This window comes from Equus przewalskii, chromosome 3 (assembly GCF_037783145.1).
Source record: "Equus przewalskii isolate Varuska chromosome 3, EquPr2, whole genome shotgun sequence".
Classification (NCBI taxonomy): Eukaryota; Metazoa; Chordata; class Mammalia; order Perissodactyla; family Equidae; genus Equus; species Equus przewalskii.
Genome location: NC_091833.1, coordinates 38,766,410 through 38,784,630, shown reverse-complemented (window position 1 = coordinate 38,784,630; position 18,221 = coordinate 38,766,410). Strand labels below are relative to the sequence as shown.

General features: G+C 42.1%; 1 long non-coding RNA gene across 1 annotated transcript; it reads right to left on the bottom strand.

The window, feature by feature from the left end:
• Positions 1–5,341: 5,341 nt before the first annotated feature.
• On the bottom strand, positions 5,342–17,669 carry LOC103556596 (uncharacterized). Its single transcript, XR_546249.2, has 3 exons — positions 17,549–17,669; positions 9,211–9,672; positions 5,342–8,559 (listed from the first exon to the last, which is right to left on the bottom strand). It is a non-coding gene; the product is annotated as an uncharacterized lncRNA (long non-coding RNA).
• Between the last annotated feature and the right edge of the window lie 552 nt (positions 17,670–18,221).

The following is an 18,221-nucleotide window of genomic DNA, read 5'->3' as shown; positions in this document are numbered from 1 at the left end:
CCTCCCTTTACACGTAGGGTTGGTAAAAGTCTTCTGTATTGCTCATGCCTCAGCAACTCGTCATCATTTGTTTGCTCAAGATCTGAAAGTTGTCTTCCCAATGCAGTCTCTTTATTTGGGCCATTTATGGCAAATTCTGTCCCCTGACAGAAGCTTGACTGATACACCATGAGAGAGTGCTAGAGCTTGAAGGCATCCTGGGGAATGGACTCCAATATCTTCATTTTAAAAACAAGGGAACCAAGGATCTGAGAAGTAAAGTGACTGGCCCAAGTGCTCACAACCAGCAGCTAACCAGGCTAAACTGACTACACTTCAGGTCTCTTGACATATCGTCTGGCTCTCAGTTCCTTCCACAGAACCACGTCAGTTCCAGCGTTGTTGGCTTGTAGAAGGGAGAGTAAACTTTAACTGAACTTTAACTAAACTTTAACTTTAAACCAAAGTAGTAAACTGAAGCAAATCAGATTGCAATGCAAACTTCATGTATAAATTAGTTTTGTATTTATTGATATGTACAAAGAGGACTTTGACCTGTGCATTAAATCAGATGGACAGCCACTCACTACACAGAGCAGAGGGCTTGTTCTCACTGTGGTGAATTCGTTGTGCTAATGTTACATTTCAGCATTCCAACTTTTCTACTCTGAGTATAACACTTTTCTAAATGACTCAAATACCTAAATTTTCACAAATTGTAATTTACTGATATATCCAGTAAGATTTTTTGAGATGCAGTGATATGGCATTTGAATCAAAATTGAAGGGAAAAGGAGGAAGCATTTTTCGTCAAATGGACCCTGGAGTGACTGGAGGGGATCTGAAGCCTGAGTTCCAGCCCCAGCCCCATCACGGACTCAACAGCTTCCTTCTCTGGCTGTCACTTTGTACATCTCTAAACAAAGGGAGCACTCAGATGACTTCTCACATTCTCTTCCACCTCCACTGCTCCATAAGTCTATGAAAGAGAAAACGAACAGTAACCCCTCCTCCAGATCTGTACTTAGTAAAAGGAAGAAAAGAAATTTCAAATAACTTTTGGCTTGCCTTTTATATTTTTATCTTTTTATTTTAAAAATACAAAAATATGCATAATTACTGTTTCCCCACTAATGCTGGAGTTCATGGGAAATAAAGCATTGAAAATGGAGTGCTCTTGTCTCTTAGCTGGGCTGGTAAGAATATGACTGTAGAGCAGTTTTTCTTATTGTTTTTAGGTCATCAATACTTTCCGGATCTTCTGGTGTTGTCTACATTTCAGGGGTTTCACAACTAAGACATCCATGGACTCAGGAAGAAATTCCCTTTTTTCAGCACACAAATTATTTGATACATTTTATAATTAAATTTCCATTTTCAACCTTTCCCCAATAGTCCTTTCTTATAATTGCTGAATATTTAACGTGGACTTTGTGTGAAAATAGGGGGTAATCCCAGTTCTGTTTCTGCCTACTTGGTGAGCTTGATCAAATTACTTGATTCCTTATGTCTCCATTTCCTCATCTTTAAAACAGAGTGAGCATTTTGTGTTTGTGAGATAGAAGGAGATAACATGAGGAGAACTGCTCTGAACGCAGTAACGGGTTTATAGAAAGCGGTCACTGTTCTCCTGGCACCTAGCACAGTGCCTGGCCAAGTAGGTGCTCAGAAAATGTCTGATCGATGGATAGAAGGCTTGAATGAGTAAACAATAACCATTTCCCTTCGAACCCTGCTGAGATTTAGATTGTTGTCATGGGAGTCTGTGTTTATCAATCTGGATCCTCCACTTGGAAGCTGTTCATTACCTTAGTTGCCTATGTAGTAAAGACCATTGTGTTAAAAGATGCTCATGGACGTGTGCTACTACAAGTCAGTTTTTTAAATACTGGAGTAGCCATAGTTCGAATTCTTTGGGCCAATAATTAATAATAAGTTAATGTGCTGTTATGAAGCACCTGGCAGAGACATACAATAACCTCTAAATAAAAGCAGTGTCCTTTCTTCATTCCTTTTTTTCTTTTCCCTAGAGAAGTTCACAGTTTAGAGTCAGCATAGTTTAATTAACACTGTGGTAAAAACGACTGTAAGATCTCAGTGTCTTAAAACAACTAAGGTTTATTTCTGACTCATGATGTGTGTCCATCATGGTTCTCTTAGGAGACCTGCTCCTTGTAATCTTTTATGGGCCCAGGTTGATAAAGCAGGTGTCGTCTCAAACATTTCTGGTTGCCGTACCAGAGGGATACAGTTCTGGAAGGTCTCACGTCAGCAACTAGACACACCAGCCCGGAAGGGACATATACCTCGTCTGCTCACAACTCATTGGCCGGGACTAGTCATGTGGCCCCACCCAATCACAAGCAGCCTAGGAAGTAGAATCCTACCATACCCCAGAATGCAGAGAACCGGAAACCCTTGTTCAGCCATACTAAGGACTAGCATAGTAGAGGCATAATTTGTGCTTGTTTGGGGCATCTCAACCTATAGTTAACTCACTCAGTCACTGAGAAATCTTGCTTCAAGCCAAGCAAAGTCTTCTTCACGTTTATTCTGAGGATAAAGAGAAGCAAGAGATGAGGGAGCGAGATGGTTAGGAAAAATGGGGAAAGGGAGGGAGAAGAGAGATGAGAAAGATATAAATAAGAAATGTCAGGAAGGAAAGCAGGAAGGTAGGAAAGAAGCCAGTCAAAGAAAATATAATTATTGCAGAACATTCATCATCAATGAAAGGGTACATTTAGCTATAGCATTGAGACTCTAACTTCTGTTAGAAATTTCCAGAATTACTAGAGTTCTTAGAAGGGATTTCCTGTTTCCTGTTTCACAATCAGAGAATAATTGCAGCAAAAATTGACATTTGAATGTTTAACCATTTCCAAATTGATGTCACTGACGTCCTCCTGCAGGATGGTTACTATTAGCCCCATTTTATAAACCCCGCCTCTGAAGCCCGAGAGGTCTAATGAGAAGCTGCTCCACTGGAGAGTGATTTAGCGGGGAGGCGGGCCATGGGGCAGAGGCGTGCAGGTGGAAGAAGGGGAAGGAAGGAGGGTGAATAGAAACACAGGGGAGAGGACACGGTCCCAAGAAACTGGCCCACGAATGAGGAAGCCCTGACTCCCAGGATGGGAGGGTACAGTGGCAGAGGGGTTTCCATTTGCGAGGCCTCTGGTCTTTTTCAGGAATGGCTTCTTGCACTTTGGATGATGCCCCAGATCGTTTCAAAGTCATAACAATAATCAGAGCAAGTGGTCAAAGATGGTGAAGTATGAATCAAATTTTCCCAGGACTTGTTCAGAATGCGGGGTACAGGAAAGCAAGCTGTGACAGAGCCACCTGTGCCAGCACCCTGCTAGGCGAGCCTCAAGAACCAGGTGTGGAAGAGGGACCTCAACCTGCGGCCTTGGTAGCTGCCAGGAGCAGCAGATGGCACCTGCCGGACATAGATGCCCAATAGCCTGGGGTGACTGCTCATAAAGGACAGCCCAGCAGCGTTCGTTATTTCTCCCTGGGTTCAGCTCCTCTGGGCAGGCCCAGGAGGCCCAGAAATCAGGAAAAAAATATTATATTAGGTTCAGCACTCTTTGCCCAATGCAAAGAAGATTCTTAATTCCATGATGTATGTTTTTCTAAATCTGTATTTTATTTTTGCGTCTCCACTTTTCCTAAAAAATTTCCTTATAATCCTCAAATATTTAAGTATTTGAAGTAAACTATTATTTTGAAGGTGAGATTTCCAACTTTTCCTGGACAAAATCTTTTCCTGGGAAGAAGTTTTTGGCAGCTAGTCCCTTGACAAACAGCCCAAGAGCCAATTGCTGCATGTAATTTTAAAAGTTGAAAAACTAATGATGATTTTATGGGTTCTTTACCCTTGTAGCAGTGTTGATGTGTTCTCCCCAAACTCGGGGAGTGGGTGGAGAGGCTGGAAAGAGAGTTCCTGGGAGGCTCCCAGAGGGAAAGTCTCTGCGAACATTTCCCCAAGAGCTGCATTACAATTCAGCCTGGGGCGGAGCCCCAGAATGCTGGCACAGCTCAGGGGAGGGGGGTTCTGCCCCATCCCTCCTCCCCGTCCCATCCCCACCCCTGCAGCTCCTGCTGAGGGCCCTGCCTCAGGTGGCTGTCAGAAAATCACACCTTTCCCACCCACCTAGGGTACCACCCACCTAGGGTAGAGCCAAGGCCTGCCAGATGCTGTGGGGTCCAGGAAAGCTTCTCTATCTAGGACTATGAAACACAAATTCTCTGAAAACTCCATTGTCAACATTTCATGGAGCAAATCAACTTGGGGGGTTAGGTCTTCAAAATTCTCTGCTCATTTCTCGGCACAGTATATCAGAAAAGGACAGATGGGTGGGCATTTAAAATGTCATTGTTGTATTCTGGCCAGTTTTCTCATAACCTTGAGATACTACAGAGCAGAAGAGAATGTTCTCTCAGCCGCGACACTGTGTGGTAAATGTCTATGGGCCTGTGACCTGAAGTAGAAACACCTATTTAAATTGTTGCTAGATAATTTTTTAGATGGTAAAATTCACTTGGAGGTTGCCACACAAAGTGTGATCCTGGAACCAGCAGCAAGGACAACACCTGCAGTGTGTTCAAAATTCGGAATCGGAAGCCCCAGCCCAGGTTTTCTGAACCACAACCTCTATTTTGACAACATCCCTAGGTGATTTCTATACACATAAACATTTGAGAAGCGATGCTCAGAGACACATTTCCACCCTTTGGAACGTAAGGGACAATTGAAAGAACAAAGGATTTGTGATCAAAACATGGGCTCAAGTGTTCAGTGAGGGTGGCAGGACAAATGTAGTCCCAGAGAAGTCCCAGGTGAGGGAAAGAAAGAAAGCACCACAGAGGCCACAGAAACGGGGGCTCAGCAGACTGCCCGGTCATGCGCAGAGCCGGTCCTCCCCGTGGTGAGAGCAAGTAAATGTTCTCAAAACTTGCTACTGTGGTACCAGCTTAAGTTACTTTAGTGTATTTGACACCATACAGCACTTCCTGTGTGCCAGGGACAGTTCCAAGCACTTGGCAAATGTTAACTCACGTAATCCTTACAACGGGCCTGTGAGGCAGGTCCAGGAATTACCCTCACTTTACAGAGAAAGGGCCTGAGACCCGGGACCTTCAGTAATTTGCCCGTGGCCACAGTCAGGATTCAGCAAAACCAGGATTCCAACTATGCAGTCGGGTTGAGTCTGCTCTTGAACAATAAGCTGAGTTACTTCTCAAATGGTGGAGAGAATGGAAACTCGAGGCCAGGCATTCTAAACTGACGTGTTTTGAAGTCCTTTGTGATATATTTAAAAATGTGTGCCACTTTTGCTTTTTATTTCATCAGACATCCATATTTGTTTTAACATAAAAGTTATTCTTTCAGTTGCCTTCTACTGGATAAAACTAACGTTTCTGTCACGTAGCATCACGTACAGTGTGGGGGACCTGAGGTGCCTGAGAAGCACAGACCAGTGCCAGCTCCCTGCAGCCGCGGGGCCGAGTCCTAGTCCCATAATGTGACGCCCTGAGGGGGTTCCCAGGCTGAAGGAAGGTGGGCAGACCACAGCTTTCAGTTGAAATCCCGGGGATTTAAGGGAGAATCCAGCTGAGAGCGACCGCAGCCGGGCAGACCTCGTTCCAACTCGGAGAAGCTCGTCAAAGAAATCCTTGCTTGACATTGTTTATATTGTTCATAAAATAAAGTATGAATTTATGCCTCCAGTATTCACGCAAATACAGCTTCATGCTTACAGTTTTCAAAGACAAAAGTTTTTATCAAATATTCAAATCTTTGATTTAATCCTCAAAGATAGGCAAAAACCAAATAATAACTATTATGAAAGATTTCAGAAGACCTCTTAATGGATAATTTATCTTCTTCAATAGAAAAGTGTATACAGATTTTCCATGTAGTTTCTTATAAATGCAGGCGTAACGGAACGGTCTTCTTTGCTGAAAGTGTCCTCTACTTGCAAGTACTGAGCATAGCTAAGTATATAAAAATTTCTTAGTCAGCATCAGAACCAAAAGTGAAGATTAGAAAGGTACTAAAGAAAGGGCAAGACTGCTGCTAAATTCATTTCTACAGGTTTGAATCCTTTGGCCTTACAAACGTTAGAGAAAAATCAAAGTCCCCCTGTGTGCGTAGTGTAGCCTGGATCAGGGAGCACGCGCTCGATGCGTAAGTAAGCTTGTAAAAAGTACAGGGACATCACCTTCTTCCACCTGGACAGCCTGGGGCAACTTTAGCCTGCTAATTGAGAGCGTGGAATCAGGCTCAGCCAACCTGGCTACATGACTGATTTTCCCACATACTAGTTGGGACTCTAGAGGGTCGTTTGAAGATTAAACAAGAAATGCTTATAAAACATTAAACATTGCCCTGTGGTAGGGGCTCAATAAGTATTCCTTATATGGCTGTGTAATTTCTCCTGGATTCATGAAATGGTACTCCCCATTTCCCAGCCACTCAAACAAAAGCCCTTAACAAAAGACTTATCGCTGCACAGTCTTTAGTTTCACTGAGCAACCACCTGGACAAGGAGAGTCTCAGTTAACCATTTGTGTCACATAACGTAGCTTTAGAACTTCTAGGTGAGAGCATAGTGAGGAACCACGGGCACTGGTGGAGAATACTTAATAATTGTCCCCTTTATTGAGCCAACAAATATTTACCGTGCACCCACCATGTTCACGCTAGCTCGCTACTGTCTGTAGAGGATACAAAGATTCATAGCTCCCGACTCCTAAGACCTAACATCCTTGGGAATATAAAACATGTAAAACAAATCTGTGATTCAGGGTTTACATGCCAATTGCTGGAGGTGTACGTCTGTGAACGTTCTAAAGAAGGTGAGATTCCATTCATGGAAGCCAACGGGAACAGCTTCAAAGGGAGGCAGAACAGAGCTGGGCTGGGCTTCCCAATAAGGGGATCCAAACCTCTCACCATGGCTCGCCAGCCCCGACTCAGCTTGGCTGCTCCCTCTGCTGTCACCTGGCATCACCCTCCCTGAGCTCACTCCCCATCTTTCCCTGCCTCCTCCCTACAAGTGTGTTCAGCCTCGGGGCCTCGATAGTTGCTGTGATCCCTCCTGGAATGTTTTGCCCCAAGTTCTTGATATTGATAAGACCTTTTAGTCAGATCTCAGGCCAAGCAACTGCTTGATTCAGTTCTCTCTCCTCGTCACCAGCTGGCTTTCTCTGCTTCCTCAGAGTTTCTACTCATCATGACAATGTCCGGCTTGTGGTTGGACCCGGTTTGATATGGCTCCAGCTTCGGCTTGTTGCGATCCTTGTTCCAGCCACAAATTCACCTAACAAGTCTTCTTGTCTCTTGGCTTAAATTCTCAAAACTGGCCTTCCTCTCTGGCCTTAGACTATGTACTTCCCTGGCCCGGTTGCTCAGAGTCATGAGGTGGGGGCTACAGTTGAATATATTATAAAAGAGCCTATAATGAGGGGAAGTGATAAATCTTATCCGATACTTTTGTCTAATGAAGTATTTTTCTGACTCCGTTACTAAACTGTTTTATTAATTCTATCAGTTTTAAAGTTTGCTCCTTTGGGTTTCTAAATATTCAAATGTATCATCTAAAAATAATAATAATTGCGTTCTCTTTGTGCCTTTCTTAATTAACCAACTGGAGACAAATAATGATACCGTGCTCCTGGTTTGTTGTGATGCTTAACTGAGTTCACAGGTGCCGAGCCCTGAGGACGGTGCTCAGCACAGAGCAAACGCCCGACAATTACTGGCCATGGCTGTTATTATTATCATTAATTTTCACATCATGATCTTTTGTAGGACTTTAAAATTTGGACTAAGACATGGGGGTTGGTAGAGAAAGGATACCAGGTAGAAGAAGTCATCAGAAACGTGAAAATATAAGACGTGATAAAATTTTTAAATGTCAAGTTATATGCAGGTGATCTTGTTAGACACGCTAAAAGAAATATTAAATTTAAAATCCAGCTTTACATGTTTCCCTGGAGCAATATTTCTCAGGAAAATGTCTGCATCTTCCCTGGGCTTCTTCTGACCATGATGATCAACACTCTGTAAGCGTCCATTGCTTGCCAGGCCTTAATCCACATGGTAGACGTCTTAGATGGGGTTCCCCCAGAAGCAGACCCTGAGATAAGGATATGAGTGTAAAGGGTTCAGGTGTATTTGATTGATTCCAGAAAGCATCAGCAGGGACGTGGTAAAGCAAGACGGGGAAGAAGGGAGGCCAAGAAAAGGGGTTGTTGGTGCAGGTTCCTGCTCTGGGCAGCGGGCTCACTGCCACAGGAACCCTGGGAGGCAGTGTGGAATGTGTCTCAGAGCAACTTCAATCCAGGGGCGAGCCTGTTCCTCCCAGGAGGTGCCACCTCCTGGGCACTTCCAGCCTGTCTGGCATGTGGGCCAGGAGACTCTGGTCACCAGAGAAAGCCACAGACCAAGAGGCAACCATGCTAGTGGTTGGACATGCTCAGGTGGGCACGCACAAAAGTTAGGGCCAGGAAAATGATGGCTTCGGCTACAATAAGGATTCAAAGATGGTTCCTCTCTTCAAGACGCTCCTGGCTCTGCAGAGAAATTAAAAAGAGAAAGAATTCTATGAGGTACCTAATTGCATGTGACTTTTTTTCTGCAGAGTATTTAATAAATTACCTAGACACTTTTATAAGTTACAATTAAAAAGTGAACGATGGAGGCCGGCCCAGTGGCATAGTGGATAAGCTTGTGTGCTCTGCTTCAGTGGCCCAGGGTTCACCAGTTTGGATCCCAGGCACAGGCCTACATACCAATCATCAAGCCATGCTGTGGTGGCACCCCACATAAAACAGAGGAAGACTGGCATAGATGTTAGCTCAGGGCCAGTCTTCCTCAAGCAACAAGGGGGAAGATTGTCAACAGATGCTAGTTCAGGACCAATCTTCCTCACCAAAAAAAAAAAAAAAAAAGTGAACCATGAAAAATAGCTAATTGAACAGGTTACTGAGTCTGTGGGCCAGGATTATATAAAATTTAAGATGGAACTGATTTTATTTCAAATTCTTTACCATTGCAAATATTAGCTATCACTTATGCTTGTTTTGATGGTTAAGTTAAAAAAGATATGAAATACTTAAGATAGTGCTTAACACATGTAATCACTTAACATGTGTTGTAAAATCTAAACTTTCTATATATCCATAGTTAAAACAATAAAACAGGGAAAGTGAAATAATACTTACAAGCTATATAAGGTAAATTGTATCATTTTAAAAAAAATATTTGCTGACCCTTCCTAATAGGAGGGTTATACTTCAGGCTGACTACGTGGCTGTTTTGGTCAATGAAATGAGAGTGGAACTGACGTGAAGCCCTTTCAGAAAAAGGTTTAAGAGGTGACGTGGTCTGCCATTGCTCTTTTCTCTCTGCTGCAGGCTCGACGTATTCCAGACCAACGCTGCTCTTTCCTCCCAGGGCTCAGCAGGAAGACACAAGAGGGCCCCACGCCGACCCGTGATGGTCACGTAACAGCAGGAACTTGCCTGCTACTGAAAGCCTCTACAGCTGGGGCTCCATGTCACTGCAGCTGACTGATGGAACGGGAATGAAGACAACACAGCCGTGTTTACAGGCAAACATTCTAAACTCTCTGACTACGAAGGGAAGTTAGAGATCATCAAGTCAAACTAGAGGGTTGTGCCGTCCTGGAGAAGAAAAAAACCAAAAAGTAGTTATAGACATAAGGTTTAAATCAGTGGTTCTCAAAAGTGTCTTAATGTCCCATTTTAGAAAAATCACTTCTTTAATATGTTGAAATGAAATTCATATTCTATGACCCAATAACACACATAACTTTTTAAAATTCTAAATATATCTTAACTATTATAAAAAGGAGAAATACAAAAATCGTAACTTATAAGGTAACATATATTTCAATGTTTTTATAGTAAGATAACATGCATTTTGACATGTAAATGCACAGACATGACTATACTAGATGCACCTACATCCTACACAGAAGTGTAAGAAAACGATAGTGCAGAGACCCAGGAGGCTGCTGGAACACAGCAGTGAGAGGACACACCAGCCAGTATGACAGAGAGAAAGATAACCTGGACTGAGGTAGTGATAACAAGACAAGATAAATTACAGACTGTCCAAAGGAGAAAATGCAGAAGTATCATATTTTTCACAAATAAGCTGGGCCTTTCTTAAAACTCTTACAGAAAAATAATTCACCTTTTATAACATATAGTAAGAAAAAGTATCACGGAAAACATATCTCATTTTAAAATCTCAATACATATCAATGCATAAATTTCTTATATATAAAAAGACTTGATCATATAATGGGATACTACTTAGCAATAAGCAGGCACAGACTATTGACAGATGCAACAATTAGTTCAATCTCAAAGGCATCGTCCTGAGTAAAAGAAGCCAGTATCCAGAATTCGTCCAGGCAAGTCAATGCGCATGTGGAATTCTTAAAAAGACACAACTACACAGACCTTGACAGAGGACAGATGGCTCCTTATCAGAGGTTCAGAGTAGGGGAACAGTGGGGCTGCAGATGAGCCTAAGGGAGTTTTCATAGTAATGAAACTATTCTGCATCCTGATCGTGGTGGTGGCTATGTGGAATTCATGCATGTGCTAAAAACTCATACTGCTAACACCGAAAAAAAGGGATCAACTTTATTGCATGTTAATTAAAAAGAAAGACCATTGTATTAGTCATAGTTCTACAGAAAAACAGAACCAATAGGGTGTGTGTATATATACACACATATACATACAGAAAAATGTTTCTTATAAGGATTGGCTCATGGTGTTATGGAGGCTGGCAAGTCCAAAGCTGCAGTGCAAGCCGGCAAGCAGGCACACATGAGAGTCAACGGCATAGGTGAAGTATGAAGACAGTCTGCTGAAGAAGTCCCTCTTGCTCAAGGAGGCTGGTCTTTTTGTTCCATTCAGGCCTTCAACTGATTAGGTGAGGCCCACCCACGTTACAGAGGGCAATTTGCTTTACCTAAAGTTCACCAATGTAAAAAAATTTTTTTTTTGAGGAAGATTAGCCCTGAGTTAACTGCTGCAAATCCTCCTCTTTTTGCTAAAGAAGACTGGTCTTGAGCTAACATCCATGCCCATCTTCCTCTACTTTATATATGGAATGCCTACCACAGCACGGCTTTTGCCAAGCGGTGCCATGTCCGCACCTGGGATCTGAACCAGCTAACCCTGAGCCGCAGAGAAGCAGAACGTGCAAACTTAACCTGCTGCGCCACCGGGCTGGCCCCCCAATGTTAATCTCATTCAAAATCACCCTCCAAGTTGACAAATAAAATTAACCATCATGCCCATGGAAGCCACATCTTTCAATAAGCAATGGGAATTGATGGTAGAACAAAAACAAGAAAAATAATCTGAGGTAGTGGTTAAGTCAAGAAGCATCCCAATCATTAATAAATAAATTATTTTGATGTAACTTCAGATTTCTTATCATTTAACTTCAACATTTAAAGAGTATGTGATGGAAAAGAAAAGAATTTTAAAAACAGACTTTATTAATGAAATTTAGTAATATTTTTGTATTTTGTCTGTCCATGCATTTAATAATACTAATTCTAAACCAGACTGTGAAGGAAATTTCAAACTTTCAAATCTTTTTCATTCCAGGTAGTCCTTGCTTTACACAGTACTGTGTTAACCGAAATGATGCATTTCAGAATTGCGCAAAGTGAGGACACGGCTCCGATATGCACAGGTTTCAATACACACGGGGCCGCGCGAAGCAAGGAGTGCCTGTGCGTAGCCGACTGTGCCAGCCGCCGCTTCAAACTGAAACAGGCGGACAGGCTGGCAGCTCCAACACCACAAATAGCACTGTTGTCAGTGAAGTGCACTTCTAAAATTGTAAATTACTCTTGGTGAATTTCCAAACAAAACAGAGAACAATCTTTTCTTGGTTTTCATGGTGTTTGCATTCCTGGAAAATTTAGTATGTGTTAAAATTTACAAAAAATCCTTTATGCATATCCCTAGATTTCTGTCTGCTAGATGTCTGTAGTGAACCCCTCCCTTTGTGCTGTGATAAAATTCCCACCAACTTCCAAAGTTTTTCTAAAGAAGCTGGATATATGGAATCATCACCTACAGCCTTAAGAACTTACTGAAAAACTACCCACTAAAAGCTCTACTACAACTAAATTTCAGGAGACATTTTTTTTAATATGATGATTGGACAAAGTAAGCATGCTAAAGCTTAGGAAACTCTGACATTTACCCCTCAGGTTAACATTGCCCGTAAGATCGTGTTCAATGAGCAGTTCAGATGGGGAGACAGACCTCCTCGGTTCCTCGTGGATAGCAGGTGCTCAATAAACTTGATGCAACAGTAGGGCAGGTCAACTTGGTTTTGGTTAAAAAATATTATTGGGATTATTAGTTATATAATTCCTAAAGGTGTCTTTAGTAAGATGGGAAATAATTCACTCAAAAACAGTAAATTTTCCTTAGTTTCTTTGGTTACTATTAGTTTTCTCATTGTTGCTTTAGATCAAAAGCAGTAACCCCTGTAAACCCCATTCTCGAGGTAAGAGGAAAAGGAAAATCATCACGAGAGGCTGTCAGACGAACCGGCCCAGGAACTGGCAGAGGCTGAAAACCACGTCCTTGGAGTCACGTGGTGGGAGCCCACGTGATTCAGCTCAGGGCAATCGACATGCTGTCGGGGTGTTGTTTTGTTTCTTTTAATATTTTGCTTGTAACCTAAACTTCCATAATACATTGCCAAGACGGTATAGTTGTGACCCATGTGAATGTTCTGGTAACTCACTAAAATGACTATTTACTACTTCAGTCATGCTTCTGATAACATGATTCACTTTGGATCATTCAGTTAGTAAAGACATCGAATTGGGGTCTTGATTATAAGATACTGTCACTATTTCTGAAAAAAAAAATAAAGCAATGTGCTTCTCAATGATTGTTTATCACTTGATAATTAAAGAGCCTTTCAGCTATTCTCTATATTTCAAGAACTCCTATTTTTTTCTCAGGATCCAGCAGTTCTTTGTTTTAATTTATTCTTCTTAAATGCCTCCTGCTATTTAAGCAATAATTCCTTCTAAGTCAATTGTTAGCAGCAGTTAATGACCAGTTGGTTAATTAATAGCTCAAAGCAAGGCTAATTGTGTTCCCTGTTCTAGGAAACCACTAGATTGACGAGGGTGTTGTCATTCCCACACCCTGGAATCATCTGCTCCTCGCAGCCTTTCTGCCGCATGTTATTTCATTGTAACTGAAAAGGATGAGTCGAATGGGAAATAGGTGACAGCGCTGTAAGATCGATCATAATAACACGCATATCTTTAAATTACTTGCATGTCCAGATTAATCCTTATTTCCATAGGACGTGCCGGTAGGCACGGCATGAAATACAGCTGTACGGTGAGGAGTCTCATTTAACCAGAGCATTTCCTCTCTCCAGCCTCCAGGGCTCGGAGCCCGTGTGGCTGCAGCAGCCTCATGGCATTCTGCCTCATCTCTGACCAAACCTGCACTTAGGCGCTGCGCTCCCTGACGGCGAAAGGAGAGAGACTGTGCAGCACGTTTTCTGCCTGCTGAACCTACGGTTGGCTTAGCGACGGCAGAGATGCCTTTTGCACAGCTGATGGAGAGGATGCGTGCTTAATAACTAGTGCAAGAAACTAAACATCAAGAGTCCTCGGGTCTATTCCTACCAGCTTCTGCCTTGATCTCTGTGATCACAGGGAACTAATTTGGCAAGGTTGTCCTTCTTGTGCTAATAATTCTAACAATCAGCTAAAATTAAAGAGAAGATGAATATTCATCAAGGTCAGAAAAGAGTCTCGAGGTGCTGCAATGCCCTGGAGTTTTTCCTTTTCTGGAAATATATTTATGAACATGTTGCATGAAAATAAAAGTAAGACAGATATTTTGTGATTTACTAAAGTAATGCTTTCATTTTCCCATGCCCTCCTTTTAACCAGGAACTCCTTGACACGGTATTGGCAAGACAGCTTTGGTTATATCATCCAATCCTCTCTGTGTATTTACAAGACATTGAGATACCAAGGGTAAATAACACTGTGGACGGTTAGGGTATGAATATTAGTCAATGTTTTTCTTCTATATTTCAATGTGATGCCTATTGCTGGATGAAATGGGATATTCCCATGGAATCATAAATCTCAAACCCCAACTTCAAGAATTTGCTGCCAACATGGTCACTTGAGCTTTCATAGATGATAATGGAGGAGACAAGTTGATGGATCTAGAAGCAGGAAGGAAAAGTATAGGCTATTAATGGATAGGGAAGACTCTGAAGGGAAAAACACATAAGCACTAGACTGTCTCTAGTAAAAGAAAGGTATTGGCAAATGCACGGCCAGTAAAGGTCACGTTGTGCACTTAGTCCTGTGAGAACCACAAATAGTGCTTTCGGCTGAGTCACAAAGGAAATAAGAGCCGGAGCCCAGGTCCCTGATCTCCGACAGGATCTCAAGCTTGGTTTGCAGGCTGTTGCCCAGATTGTTATTAAAGGTTACTCACTGGAGCTCCATTCTCTCTCTGTTTTATTATTTTCATGATTTCTAAAATTTCATTGTTCACTGAAACTGCCTCAGATTGCCAGGAAATGCAAAAACATATCCATTAAGATAATAAATTTCCAACAAGCTCCCAGTCTACAGAGATGATTAACAACATAAAAGATCAAAATATCCACAGAAATGACTTTTTGGCTAAACTGTTCTCCGGAGCGCATGGTCTTCCATGAGACTACCTACAATGGTCTAAACTTTGAAATACGAGTTTCCTCAGAGATATAATAGATAAACTCTTTTCTCTGCATCAATTTAAACAGCCTTCTCAGATTAGGGAGAACATATTCAAATTTTGGTAGGGGATTATTTTCTTAACTTTATCGCTACTATTAATATTAATGAAAAAAATATCTTCTGCTTGCTGAGTTTCTAGTCTATTCTAGGTGCTGGACCTTATTTCATTTAATCCTGACAATAAATATGCCTGGTTAGTGTTATTATATACATTTTATTGTGCATACTGAAGACACGAAGGTGCAGGAATGTTAAGTAACTTGCCCAAGTTCAGCCAATTAGCAATTAGCAGAGCCAGGGTTCAAGCAACAGGTCTCCCCGGCTCCACCACTGCCATTTCCAATGCATAGCACTCATTTCAGAACCCACATCATCTCTGAATCACAGTGTGTGGCTTATGATCAGAACACAATCATCTTTTTCATCCTTCAAGTTTCATTTTTGTACCACATTTGCGTTATGTTTTCCTAAAATTTATTTCCAACCATAGAATTATCTAGAGGAAAAAAACAAGAATGTGAGGTCATTCTTGCCTTCTGAAGTCTCTTGATTAAAATTATATGGCTGACCCTGAAACAGAATTCCTCACCTCAAAGTTCATTTTCACGGCTGAATGGAAACCCATGGGCAAGCAAACCAAGTCTGTGTTCCCAGGACATAGACCCAAGGGCCGTGGGAGCGCTGGGGATGTTTTACTCTGGTCAATAGGCTTTTGTGAGAATCAGCCACGGGCAAGTGTGCTTTCTGGGGTCCTCCAAGGGTGCTCGGTCTGGTAGTTCAACTGAAGGCAGCCTGACCGGCTCAGGAATGAGCATAATGCAATAATGGGAGAGTCAAAAGCAACCTTTGTACTTCTAAATGATTTGCAATAATTATAGCTGTGGGTCTAGAATCAACAACATTACTTCCACATTTGTCAAAGCAAGAGGAAAAAAATCCCTGTGCAACCCCACTCACGTCAAATGCAGAATTTCTTTGTTAAATTGGCTTTTGTTTCAGGTCCACCGCCTAGACTTCTCTGCCTTAAGGCAGGCTGCTGTGTAAGCCTATCACAGCTATTACTTAGTGATGGATTGAAAAGCTAAGCATGATCGATCATCCTATGGGTCTGGGACAACCTTGCCGTAGATTACATAGCAATATTTCAGTCGACTGGGCTATGTTTGCTTTATGTAAGAAGCAATAAGCCATGCATAAGAAATTGATTTCTCACACACAACCGAATGAACATATTTGTCTTTTAAGCCACAGTAATTATTCACATAGTTTGGCAAATATTCAAAATACTGCAGCAGTGGAAACTAATGCAGGAAAAATAATTTTCACACATTTTCATTTTCTGTGAAAATTGTTCTTCCAATTCCCTAAGTGTTTTCCTTACAGTTCATTAGAAAATGTTTAATCTCCACCAAACTGTCTTCAAAGCAGTATATTTTCTATTCCTTTATATTACATCACTGGTGAACAATAATCCGAGAAGGTGGGGTTGAAAAGTAAAGGCAGCAGCCTGGGGTCAGCATTTGGTTCTTCAAGCTTCGGCCTACGACCAGCTTCAGAAAAGGAAGTGAGGAGTGAGACCTCCATCTCAGGGATGCAGGCGCTGGTTTGAGTCTCAAGGACAGTTTAAAGGGTAGCCAGCACTAAGACGAGCCATCGAGTGGGAGAAATGCTGCTTGGTGAAGCCTGCCTCTGTCTGACTACCAGTGAGCGCCCCAGCGAGTGTGGGAAGAAAAGAGAGGAGGCAGACCTCAGGGAAAGTCACGTCCTAAACTCCACCAGAGGCATTCGGATCCAACCACCGCAGCAGCTGAGAAAGTCAGAGCTCCCTCTCCATCGTGATGTGTAAGCAGAGGAAGAATCTATTCACTTTATCCTGTCATTAAGTGAATAGCTGCTATAGACATCCAAATTATCCCTCAAAAAAAACCAAAACTGGCAAATATTCTCAGGGAAGTCTTCATGATTTACAGCAATATGAATTTCACCCTGACAAATTGTTTTTTCCAAGGCTTGCCTTTCCTAATGATTATTGTCCAAAGGTTATGCAGTGATAGCCAACAGAATACTCTCTACAGAATTAGAGAAAGGATAGCATTCAAGAGCTCCATTTAAGTTCAGATGCATCTAGGCTAAAGCGGCTTTGTGCTAGATTGATCTCCAGACTTTTTCAGTCGCTTTTGATTCATTAGAATGTGTGGAGAGAAAGGAGGTTACTTGTAATGACGGATGGTTAATCACACTTTTTTCTCTCTCATTTTGAGGATGACCCATGTGGACAACCTTGGCATAGGCCTATCTTTTGCAGACCCTGAGGCAAAAATATGAACAGAGCTCAAATTATTTAAAACGTACAAATCAAGCTTATTTTAAAAAAACACTTATTAAATAAAATATATTCTATCTTCTTATCTAGACAAACATCCTCTGAAACCACCTGGAACACCAGATTGAAATTTGGAGTTCTCGGATGTCTCAGAGTTGCACGCTGGGAAGGCAACAGGCTCAGGATCTGTGTCCTGGGCTGTGAAGCTGGTGGAAACATTTTCTAAATCTGCTCCAATTTTCCAACATTACTCCCAGAATGTGCAGATCAAAACTGAACAGAATATGCTCTGCTTCAGAAAGAAAGGCAATGTGTACATATTTTGGAAAGATATCTATCCGAAATAGTTTGAGGACATAAGAGAGAAGTTTGATTTGCCTGAAAAAGCACTTACCAGAGTCAGCTCCCAGCGGAAAGTCACCAGACAGATGCGAGCGAGCTGCTCTGGAGCAGGCGCGGGCAGACGGCGACAGGGAAAGGCACTTTCTTGGCTCTCACAGGTCCTACCACTGCCACATCCATGTATCGGTTACATTTTATGGCACTGTCGCGGCTTGGTATGGCTGACTGAAAGGCTTTTTTTCCTAAATAGCTTTTTATATGAAAAATTCACAACCCAATTTTTTTTTTTAGTTTATTTAAATATCTTTTATTATTTTTATCTTCTATTCCTTAACTCTTTCTCTCAGCACCTATCATTTACTGGGTGTTCTGCCAGGTGTAAGATCTACAGAGATGACAAAGACAGATCTCTGCCCAGTCAAGGGGCTTCAGGTGGCCTCTGGCCTACCTGGGGTGAAATGTTGATCTCTGATAACATGATTTGAGCACTTTGAAAGATACTTCAACATTTTCTCAAGGCAAGCTAAAACAGGATTTTGCAGGGACCCCATAAAGTAAGGCACAGTGAGAAGAGTCTGGCTCCACACAGGGGAAAGCAGCCTTCCCAGGTGGGCTGGCAGCCCCTCCGGATGCCCCTCGCTGCTGTGACCGCTGCGGCCTGCCTCCCCTCCTAGAACTAATCTGTATTGAGTGCTTACTATAAGCAATTCTCATGTTTGAGTTCA